Source organism: Hemitrygon akajei, chromosome 30, assembly GCF_048418815.1.
Source record: "Hemitrygon akajei chromosome 30, sHemAka1.3, whole genome shotgun sequence".
Lineage (NCBI taxonomy): Eukaryota > Metazoa > Chordata > Chondrichthyes > Myliobatiformes > Dasyatidae > Hemitrygon > Hemitrygon akajei.
Genome location: NC_133153.1, coordinates 39718612 through 39731232, shown reverse-complemented (window position 1 = coordinate 39731232; position 12621 = coordinate 39718612). Strand labels below are relative to the sequence as shown.

At 49.4% G+C, this 12621-nt stretch overlaps 1 pseudogene; it reads right to left on the bottom strand.

Annotated features, from left to right (window-relative positions):
* Nucleotides 1-4766: 4766 nt before the first annotated feature.
* LOC140718690 (large ribosomal subunit protein eL31-like) overlaps nt 4767-12621 on the bottom strand; it is a 65893-nt pseudogene continuing 58038 nt past the window's right edge.

Below are 12621 nucleotides of genomic sequence, written 5' to 3'. Positions count from 1 at the left end.
CTCCACCACGGGCACTAGACTCCACCACGGGCATTAACCTCCACCACGGGCATTAACCTCCACCACGGGCATTAACCTTCACCATGGGCATTAACCTCCACCACGGGCATTAACCTCCACCACGGGCATTAGCCTCCACCACGGGCACTAGCCTCCACCACGGGCATTAGCCTCCACCATGGGCATTAACCTCCACCACGGGCATTAGCCTCCACCACGGGCATTAACCTCCACCATGGGCATTAACCTCCACCACGGGCATTAACCTCCACCACGGGCACTAGCCTCCACCACGGGCATTAACCTCCACCATGGGCATTAACCTCCACCACGGGCATTAGCCTCCACCACGGGCATTAGCCTCCACCATGGGCAATAACCTCCACCATGGGCATTAACCTCCACCATGGGCATTAACCTCCACCACGGGCATTAGCCTCCACCACGGGCATTAACCTCCACCACGGGCATTAACCTCCACCACGGGCACTAGCCTCCACCATGGGCATTAACCTCCACGACGGGCATTAACCTCCACCACGGGCATTAACCTCCACCACGGGCATTAACCTCCACCATGGGCATTAGCCTCCACCACGGGCACTAGCCTCCACCACGGGCATTAACCTCCACCACGGGCATTAGCCTCCACCACGGGCACTAGCCTCCACCACGGGCATTAACCTCCACCATGGGCACTAGCCTCCACCACGGGCATTAGCCTCCACCATGGGCATTAACCTCCACCACGGGCACTAGCCTCCACCACGGGCATTAACCTCCACCACGGGCACTAGCATCCACCATGGGCATTAACCTCCACCACGGGCACTAGACTCCACCACGGGCACTAGCCTCCACCACGGGCACTAGACTCCACCATGGGCATTAACCTCGATCACTGGCATTAACCTCCACCACGGGCATTAGCCTCCACCACGGGCACTAGCCTCCACCACAGGCACTAGCCTCCACCAAGGGCATTAGCCTCCACCACGGGCATTAGCCTCCACCACGGGCACTAGCATCCACCATGGGCATTAACCTCCACCACGGGCACTAGACTCCACCACGGGCACTAGCCTCCACCACGGGCACTAGCCTCCACCACGGGCATTAGCCTCCACCACGGGCACTAGCCTCCACCACGGGCATTAGCCTCCACCACGGGCACTAGCCTCCACCACGGGCACTAGCCTCCACCACGGGCATTAGCCTCCACCACGGGCATTAGCCTCCACCACGGGCATTAGCCTCCACCACGGGCACTAGCCTCCACCACGGGCACTAGCCTCGACCACGGGCACTAGCCTCCACCACGGGCATTAGCCTCCACCACGGGCACTAGCCTCCACCACGGGCATTAGCCTCCACCACGGGCATTAGCCTCCACCACGGGCACTAGACTCCACCACGGGCACTAGCCTCCACCACGGGCATTAGCCTCCACCACGGGCACTAGCCTCGACCACGGGCACTAGCCTCCACCACGGGCACTAGCCTCCACCACGGGCACTAGCCTCCACCACGGGCATTAGCCTCCACCACGGGCATTAGCCTCCACCACGGGCACTAGACTCCACCACGGGCATTAACCTCCACCACGGGCATTAGCCTCCACCACGGGCACTAGCCTCCACCACGGGCACTAGCCTCCACCACGGGCATTAGACTCCACCACGGGCATTAACCTCCACCACGGGCATTAACCTCCACCACGGGCACTAGACTCCACCACGGGCATTAACCTCCACCACGGGCATTAACCTCCACCACGGGCACTAGACTCCACCACGGGCACTAGCCACCACGGGCACTAGCCTCCACCACGGACATTAACCTCCACCACGGGCACTAGACTCCACCACGGGCATTAACTTCCACCACGGGCACTAGCCTCCACCACGGGCATTAACCTCCACCACGGGCATTAACCTCCACCACGGGCATTAGCATCCACCACGGGCACTAGACTCCACCACGAGCATTAACCTCCACCATGGGCACTAGCCTCCACCACGGGCATTAGCCTCGACCACGGGCACTAGACTCCACCGCGGGCACTAGTCTCGACCACGGGCACTAGCCTCCACCACGGGCATTAGCCTCCACCACGGGCATTAGCCTCCACCACGGGCACTAGACTCCACCACGGGCATTAACCTCCACCACGGGCATTAGCCTCCACCACGGGCACTAGCCTCCACCACGGGCACTAGCCTCCACCACGGGCATTAGACTCCACCACGGGCATTAACCTCCACCACGGGCATTAACCTCCACCACGGGCACTAGACTCCACCACGGGCATTAACCTCCACCACGGGCATTAACCTCCACCACGGGCACTAGACTCCACCACGGGCATTAGCCTCCACCACGGGCACTAGCCACCACGGGCACTAGCCTCCACCACGGGCATTAACCTCCACCACGGGCACTAGACTCCACCACGGGCATTAACCTCCACCACGGGCACTAGCCTCCACCACGGGCATTAACCTCCGCCACGGGCATTAACCTCCACCACGGGCATTAGCATCCACCACGGGCACTAGACTCCACCACGAGCATTAACCTCCACCACGGGCACTAGACTCCACCGCGGGCACTAGTCTCGACCACGGGCACTAGCCTTGACCACGGGCATTAACCTCCACCACGGGCACTAGCCTCCACCACGGGCACTAGCCTCCACCACGGGCATTAACCTCCACCATGGGCACTAGCCTCCACCACGGGCATTAACCTCCACCATGGGCACTAGCCTCCACCATGGGCATTAACCTCCACCATGGGCATTAACCTCCACCACGGGCATTAACCTCCACCATGGGCACTAGCCTCCACCACGGGCATTAACCTCCACCATGGGCACTAGCCTCCACCACGGGCACTAGCCTCGACCACGGGCACTAGACTCCACCACGGGCACTAGCCTCGACCACGGGCACTAGCCTCGACCACGGGCACTAGACTCCACCGCGGGCACTAGCCTCGACCACAGGCACTAGCATGCACCACGGGCACTAGCCTCCACCGCAGGCACTAGCCTCCTCCACAGGCACTAGCCTCGACCACGGGCACTAGACTCCACCGCGGGCACTAGCCTCCACCACGGGCACTAGCCTCGACCACGGGCACTAGCCTCGACCACGGGCACTAGACTCCACCGCGGGCACTAGCCTCGACCGCGGGCACTAGACTCCACCGCAGGCACTAGCCTCCTCCACAGGCACTAGCATGCACCACGGGCACTAGCCTCGACCACGGGCACTAGCCTCGACCACGGGCACTAGACTCCACCGCGGGCACTAGCCTCGACCGCGGGCACTAGACTCCACCACGGGCACTAGACTCCACCGCGGGCACTAGCATCCACCACGGGCACTAGCCTCGACCACGGGCACTAGACTCCACCGCGGGCACTAGCCTCGACCACGGGCACTAGCCTCGACCACGGGCACTAGACTCCACCGCAGGCACTAGCCTCGACCACGGGCACTAGACTCCACCACGGGCACTAGCCTCGACCACGGGCACTAGCCTCGACCACAGGCACTAGCATGCACCACGGGCACTAGCCTCGACCGCAGGCACTAGCCTCGACCACGGGCACTAGCCTCGACCGCAGGCACTAGCCTCGACCGCAGGCTCTAGCCTCGACCACGGGCACTAGACTCCACCGCAGGCACTAGCCTCGACCGCGGGCACTAGACTCCTCCATCATCGAGAACATCCTCAAAAGGTGCTGCTTCAAATACGCGGCATCCAGCATTAAGGACTCTCACCACCTGGGACGTGCCCTCTTCTCATTACTATCATCAGGGGGGAGGTACGGGAGCCTGAAGACACACACTCAACGATTTAAGAAGAGCTTCTTCCCCTCCGCCGTCAGATTTCTGAACGGTCAATGAACCCATTAACACTACTTTACTATCTTGTTCTCTTTATGCACTAATCACTTATTTTTACATATATGTTTCTTACTGTAACTTGTAGTACTTTCTATGTCTTGCACTCAACAAAGCTCATTTCACAACAAAATGCACACAATACTGGAGGAGCCCGGCAGGTCAGGCAGTATCTATGGAGGAGGGTAACCAGCTGACGCTTCGGGCAGAAATCCTTCATCAGGACCAGTGAAGTTTCACAACATATGCCAGTGCTAACGAATCGGATTCTAATGTTTCGCAAAGTCACAGATTCCCTCCCCAATCTGCTCTGGAAAAAAATATAGAACTGCTGTAAGATATAAAGATGGTGTTAAGAGGGATCTGGTGCGTCTTGTACATGAATCTTTTAAAACTAATGTGCGGGTACAGAGAGCAATTAGGAAGGTAAATGGTACGTTGGTCTTTATTATAAGAAGATTTGAGTGCACGAATAAATATGTCTAGTTGCATTTATTTAAGATCCTCTAGAGACCACATTTTTGTATAGGTTTGGTGTTTTATAGCTATAAAAAGTTATGTTTGAGATACAAGAAATATTATAAAAAGTAGATTTGAGATGGGGATTTGTCCCACGAGGACAGTTCAAACTCAGTGGGCCCATATTTTCTAGAGTTCAGAAGAATGAGAAGTGATCTCCTGTGCAGGGTAGATGGAGAGGTAATGTCTCCCCTGACAGGGGTATTGTAGGCCACTGGGAATTAATTGTTGCTTAGCAACCAGGCTGTCCTCAGTCACCATCAGATTTCTGAATGGACAATGAACCCATGTACACAACCTCATGATTTTTGTTTTGCTCTCTTTTTGGGCTAATTATTTATTTTATTTTTTTTCAAGTTACTGTTTATTTTTTTAAATCACGTGTGATCAGTTTTCATCAATGTTGACTGTCTGTAAACCTTTGAATGTTGTGACAGGAACATAGGTCACCAATGTGTAGAGTTTGTTAGGGGAATCCTTGTCCTCATTACGTTTTCTAGACAAACGCACACGAATGCGGTATGGAACATTCCTCACACCTTTAGCCCAAACAGCGAGTGTCAATACGCACATCAGGAGTGCCCACCTCCTTCGCAGCAAATTTTCGAATCTCCTTGATGGCTCGTGGAGCTCGCCTCTGAAAGCCAATTCCGTGGATACGCTTGTGCACATTTATCGTATATTCCCTGGTAACCACCTCGTTAATGGAGGAGCGGCCCTTCCTTTTCTCTCCACCTTTTTTTTTGCCGGAGCCATCGTGGTCGGCGGGCGCTTCCTCAAGCCGATGGACGTGGATAACACCGGCCGCGCTCAGGCGCTCCTCTCACCCTGCCGGGGAGACGTCGGAAAGGCTTTTTGGGCTAATTATTTAATTTTAAATTTTTACTAGGCATATTTGGGGTATTGTAATTTATAGTTTTTTAAAATTATTTTGTATTTGCAATGTACTGCTGCCACAATACAAAAAATTTCATGACATATGCCACTGATATTAACCTGATTTTGATTGATACCGAAAGACCTTCTTTACTCCTTAATTTCACTAAGATATAGTTTTTCAAGGCACTTAAGTTGCATTTATTTAGCATTTTCCACCATCCCAGAATATCCGAAAGTCAACAAAATATTTCTTGAAGGGTGGTTACTGTTGTGATGTTGGAAGTGTGGGAGGAATTGATACACATCAACTCCCACACGGACTTTATTACCAACTATCTGCAACTCCACCTCCCAGCTGTCTCCATCTTCATCCTCCCCGCTCCTCACTTGGCTACATCTGCTGTTTGTTTGGTCTGCCTCACCTATCACCCACCTGACTGTCTGCCAGCACCTGACCCCCAACCCTACGTGGCTTGATCTGCCCAGCATCCTCCATCACAAAGCCAGCCTCCCCTCCCACGCACTCTGTCTACACTTCCTGCTGCCTCAGTGAAGCAGCCAGCATCATCGAGAGATATTCTCTCTTCTCCCCTCTCCCATCAGGCAGGAGATACAAAAGCCTGAAAGCACTTACATGGCAGGCCCAAGGACTGCTTTTGTCTCACTGAATACAGTTCAAAGTTGGGTGGCAGGGTGGAGATATGTCTCCACCAAAGATGGTGTAAGGCTTCCTTCGCTCCATTAGCCTGCAGGTCACCCTTGGACAAGGTGTAGCACCTGCTTAGCTCCCCGATCAGGGTCATGTGAGGCCATGGGATCAGGTGATGGATGGTCGTATGAGCAGCTGGTACATATCACAGGTCCTAGTTATGCGACCGCTGACACCAGGCAGACAATCTCTGAAGAGTATTGATAATGGCTGGGGTCACCCGTCTTGTAAAGACACTGCCCAGAAGAAGGCAATGGCAAACCACTTCTGTAGAAAAACTTGCCAAGAACAATCATGGTCACGGAAAGACCACGATCACTCACACACACATAACGACGTTGGCGATAGATCCAAGTGATTCCAATCCTCACTGTATGTGTGCATGTGACAATAAACTCAATTTGTCAGAAAGCAATTCATTGTTCTTTGAAAGGATTCCAAGTCAATTTGTCCATAGAAGAATCTCTCCAATGAATTCCTGTACGTGGAAGGGAAAGGGTTAACACTGACCCACCAGCAGAAAGTGAATGTGTCTGCAACTTTCCCTGAACGCTTAGGTTTTAGTTAATTTCTCACCCCAGATTAGGTACGAGGTGGCATTGTTCTCTGAAGTGACAATGGGATGATGTACCCGAGCATTTCTCCAAGTTACTGATGAGGTGTGCTTACACAACAGTTTAATCACACTGCCAATGAAGCGTACAGTGCAATAATCCACCCTGTGTACACAAGCCACTGAGGTCTTGTATAATGTGCCTATAGCTCAGCCGTGATTGACTAACTTTACGATGGAGCTTCTCAGAGAGCACGTTTAATTACCACCATCACCCTGATTGCAGTATAAACCCAAGCAAGCATATTACAGTTTAGAAACACTAAAAAACATCCGGGCTAAATCCTCTCGGTGATTGATTTCATTTTTTAATTTTTTATTTAGAGATACAGCGCTGACAGGCACTTGCAGCCCAATGAGACGCACCACCCAGCAAAACACCTATTTAACACCAGCTTAATCACAGGACAATTTACAATGACCAATTAACCTACTAACTGGTATGTCTTTGGACTGTGGGAGGAAGGCAAAGTGCTCGAAGAAAGCTCATGCGCACATGGGAAGAATATACAACTTTGATATGCTGTCGGGTGTGACGTAGGAGCAGAATTAGGCCATTTGGCCCATCGAGTCTGCTCCGCCATTTCATCATGGCTGATCCAGTTTCTTCTCAACCCTATTAACCATATAACAATCACAGCACGGAAACAGGCCATTCCGGCCCTCCTAGTCCGTGCCGAACTCTTAATCTCACCTAGTCTCACCTACCCGCACTCAGCCCATAACCCTCCACTCCTTTCCTGTCCATATACCTATCCAATTTTACCTTAAATGACACAACTGAACTGGCCTCTACTACTTCTACAGGAAGCTCATTCCACACAGCTATCACTCTCTGAGTAAAGAAATACCCCCTCGTGTTTCCCTTAAACTTTTGCCCCCTAACTCTCAAATCATGTCCTCTCATTTGAATCTCCCCTACTCTCAATGGAAACAGCCTATTCACGTCAACTCTATCTATCCCTCTCAAAATTTTAAATACCTCGATCAAATCCCCCCTCAACCTTCTATGCTCCTATTCTCATGCCTTCTCCCCGTAACCTTTCAAGCTCTGACTAATCAAGAATCTATCAACTTCTGCCTTAAATACACCAAGTGACTTGGCCTCCTGAATTGCTGGCAGCGAAGAATTCCACAGTTTCACCACCTTCTGGCTAAAGAAATTCCTCTTCATCTCCATTCTAAATGGATGTCTCTCAATTCTGAGTTTGTGCCCTCTGGTCAGAATCAAGGACTCCCTCACTACAGGAAACACCCCCTCCACATCCACTCTATCGAGGCCTTTCCATATTTGGTAGGTCTCAATGAGGTCCCCCCCCACCGCCCGCCCGCCGTTCTTCTGAATTCCAGCAAGAAAGGTCCAGAGTGATCAAACATTCTTCATATGATAAGCCTTTCATTCCTGGAACCATTTTCATGAACCTCCAATGTCAGCACATCCTTTCTTAGCATTTACTTCTGCTTACTTTTGTGTGATTAAGATCTTACTCTTAATCTCAGCTGTTCTTTTTCTCTGAGCTTGGGCAGCAAGCTTCACAGATGGAGGCAGGAGATTGCCGGTAACATCAGACAGCCATAAGACTTAGGAGCAGAATTAGCCCATTTGGCTCATCGAGTCTGCTCCGCACAAGACACAAGAGTCTGCAGATGCTAGAGTCTGGAGGAACACACGATCTGCTGGATGAGCTCAGCGGATCAAACAACACTTGTGGGAGGATTAGTATTGTCAACATTTCGGGTTAAGACATTGAATCCCGACTAATATGCCTTCACCACCCTGTTCGCCTGTGTCTCCACTTTCAGGGAAATATCTCCCAAGATCTCTGTTCTACAGCACTCCCCAGAACCCTGCCATTTACTGTGTAAGCCCTGCCCTGGTTTTCATTACCAGAATGGAACACCTGTATTATCTCAGTTAAACTGCATTGGCAAATCCTTGGCCCACTGGCCAGTTGTTCAAGACTTTGTTGTAATCTTTGATAGCTAGGGTGCCTAAGACTTTTGTACAGTACTGTATTTGTCAACGTGGAGCAGAGAGCATTGGCAAATCTGGCAGGAGCATAGGATGTTGGGAATGGCGAGGGTGAATTGCCACGGGATGGGTGTAGGACAGGTGGCAGAGAAGGAGTAGTGCGGGTACAGACACACCTAGCTCTGAGACTCCATGTGAGATCACTTGATTCAAAACAATTGGTTTATTGATCATTATAGAATGTCTCTCATGTGCTTCTCGCTCTCTCCCCTCTCTCTTCCCCTTTTCCCAACCATCATTCCTCTCTCCCTGCCCCCTTCCCACTCTCCATATCAGAATCAGGTTTATCATCACCATATATGTTATGAAATTTGTTATTTTTGTGGCAGCAATACAGTACAATTCATAAGATTACTACAGTACTGTGCAAAAGTCTTAGGCTCCCCAGCTATGTATATGTGTCTAAGACTTTTGCACAGTATTGTAGCCATCAAGGTCTCTCTGTTCTACAACACTCTCCAGAGGTGTGTAATTTACTGTGTAAGCACTGCCCTGGTTTGTCTTACTGGAATGTAACACCTACATTTATCTAACTTAAACTGCATCTGCCATTCCTCAGCCCATGCTGTTCACATGGAGAATGTACAGGCTCCTTACAGGTGGAATTGAACTCTGGAACGCCCTGAGCTGTAATAGTGTTGTGCTCACCACTACTCTGCCATCGCGAGATATCAGTCAGCTCAATGTGCAGCTGAAGAGAGGCTGTGAGGCTTGGGGATATACAGGGGAAGGAGGGGCATGGACTGTGTGCAGGCAGAAGAGATTAGTTTAATCATACTCGGCACAGGCATTGTGGGCCGAAGGGCCTGTTCTTGGTGCTGTATTGTTTTATGTTCTATGAACCCAGGGACTGATCGCAGAATGGTTGAATTAGTTAGGGGTAAAGAAAGATAAAGGTTAGCCTTGCTTGTCACACGTACATCAAAACATACAGGGAGATGCATTGTTTAAGTTTTGCTCTGTTTCTGGTGCCAACATAGCATGTCCGCAACTCACTAACCCTAACACGTGCATATTTGGGATGCGGGTGGAAACCAGAGCACCCGGAGGAAACACATGTGTTCACAGGGAGAACGTAAAAACTCCCACCGCTGCCTGTAAGGAGCTTGTATGTTCTCCCCATGACCACGTGGGTTTCCGCTGGGTGCTGCAGTTTCCTCCCACAGTCCAAAGACCTACCAGTTGATAGGTTAATTGGTCGTTGTAAGTTGTCCTGTAATCAAGGTAAGGTTAAATTGGGGGATTGCTGGTGGGCGTGGCTCGAAAGGCCAGGAGGGCCTATTCTGCACTGTATCTCAAAAATTAATAAAGAAGCTCCTTACAGACAGCAGCAGGAGTTGTAGAGAGGTAGCATCTATGGAGGTATAATCCTCAGGTTCTGTGGGCTGACAGTCTAGGGAAGACAGTCTCTGACCCCGCCAAACGGGTGAGATTGAGGTGGGAATCCACCGGAAGACCCCCTGCGTGTGTGCATGCTGTGTGATTTGTTCCCGTTACAAATCAGTACCACAAATTAACAGAGAGTACACCGCATACAGGTAAACGATTTGGCTTTATAGTTCTTAATTTGACTGCAGGGTTAGTGAAGAAAAAGCAAAAAAAGAAAAGGGCCCATTTTAATGAAACAGTCTAGTGTGATCCTTCGTCAGATCACTTTGCTCCGGGTCGAGTCCTATGATCTCTGCCCTCCGGTGTCTTCTCTCTTCATCTCCACTGAACCAAAAACCCAGATTATGCTGGTGTCAGGCACACGGCATGAAAACACCCTCCTGTCATTTGACGTCTCGCATTTCAAAGCACCTGTTATCTGGAACCATAACCCAAACGCTGGTTCTGCAGAACGACCATACATTAGCAGTGAAACCTTTCCTAGGGTGTTACAGAGGTGATGTTTCAGGCCGAGACCCTGCATCGGGATGTGCTTGGAATCAGGTCCTGATGAAGGGTCCCAGTCCAGGACATTGACAGTTTATTTTCCTCCATAGATGCTGCCTGACCTGCTGAGTTCCTCCAGCATTTTGTGTCTGCTCCTCTGGATTTCCTGCTCCTGCAGAATCTCCTGTGTTTGCGATGAAATACGGTGATTGGGCCTTTTGGCTTAACTGCTCTTTGCATAGCTGTCCCAGTGTTGAGAACGTGGAGAGATGAAGCAGGGGATAATATTATCAAGTTCAAGTTCAAATTCAAGATTATTATCAATTAACCGCAAACATTGTGTACAGCTAAGCCAAACAACGTTCCTCTGGGACCAAAGTCCAGACACTACACATACAGTGCCAAGAAAAGTACTCACCCTCCTTGGAAGTTTTCATGTTTTACTGTTTTACAACATTGAATCACAGTGGATTTAATTTGGCTTTTTTGACAATGACCAAACAGAAAAAAACTCCTTTGTGTCAAAGGGAAAACAGATCTCTACAAAGTGATCTAAATTCATTACAAATGTAAAACAGAAACTAATTGATTGCAATAAGGACTGAATACTTATTATAAGCACTGTATATTATATAATCATTATCATTACGTACTGTATTGTATGACGTGGGCGATCATGGTCTTTTCATGACCATGATTGTTTTCGGCAAGTTTTTCTACAGTGTCTGCCTGGTGTCAGTGGTTGCATAACCAGGACTTGTGATATGCACCGGCTGCTCAAACGACCATTTATCACCTGCTCCCATGGCTTCACATGACCCTGATCGGGGGGCTAAGCAGGTGCTACACCTCGCCCAAGGGTGACCTGCAGGCTAGGGGAGGGAAGGGGCACCCTACACCCCCTTTGGTGAAGACAAATCTCTACCCTGCCACCCGAATACATTACATACTGCACATGAAATAATATTAACACAATAATATTAATAGATAATAAAAAATTCTGTAGATGTACAAGTTGCATAAAGTTAAATTCAAAATTCAGGATTCATTTATTATCAAAGTATGTATAAATTAAACAACTTTGAGATTTGCTGGCTCACAGGTAGCTACAAAGCAGGACTGAAGGTTGTATAATTGATACATATAAAATGTAAAGCTGTTTTAAAATGTAAAACAGCACAGTACTGGCTGGGTCAGTATTGTGAATCCCTAAAGGTTAACTTGCAGGCTGAATCTGTAGCAAATGCAATGTTAGCATTCATTTCCAGATGACTTGAATATAAACGCAAGGATGTAATGCTGGGTATTTGTAAGGCATTGGTCAGACCACATTTTGGAATATTGTAAGCAGATTTAGGCATCATATTTAAGGAAGGATATGCTGGTATTGGAGAGGATTCAGCGGAGGTTCGCGAGAATGATCCCAGAAATGAAATGGTCAATGTTTGATGGCTCTAAGCCTGTGCATGTTGGAATTCAGAAAAATGAAGAGGAATCACATTGAAACCTATTGAATATTGAAAGTTCGAGATAGAGTTGACATGGAGAGGATGTTTCCAATAGTGGGGGCTCTAGGACCAGAAGGCACAGCTTTAGAATACAAGGATGCCCCTTTAGAACAGAGATGGGGAGGAATTTCTTTAGCCAGAGGGTGGTGAATCTGTGGAATTCATTGTCATATACAGCTGAAAATAAATCTGCCATGATCGATTGGAGGAGAAGACTCGATGGGCTGAATGGTCTAATTCTGCTCCAATGTCTTACGATCTTATGATCACCTGTGCGATTCAGGTTAGTTACAGAGAAGGGAGTCACATAAAACTCAAAGTCAAATTTATCAAAGTACAGTATATGATATGTTATGTGTTACCATATACTACCTTGAGATTCATTTTCTTGCAGTCATTTACAGGAAAATAAAGAGATATAATTGAATTTATGAAAAAAAACAAAGCCTGACAAACAGCCAATGTGCAAAAGAAGACAAATTGTGCAACTACTGAGACCGTGAGTTGTAGAGTACTTGAAAGTGAGTCCATAGGATGTGAAATGAGTTCAGTGTTGAGGTGAGTGAAGTTAT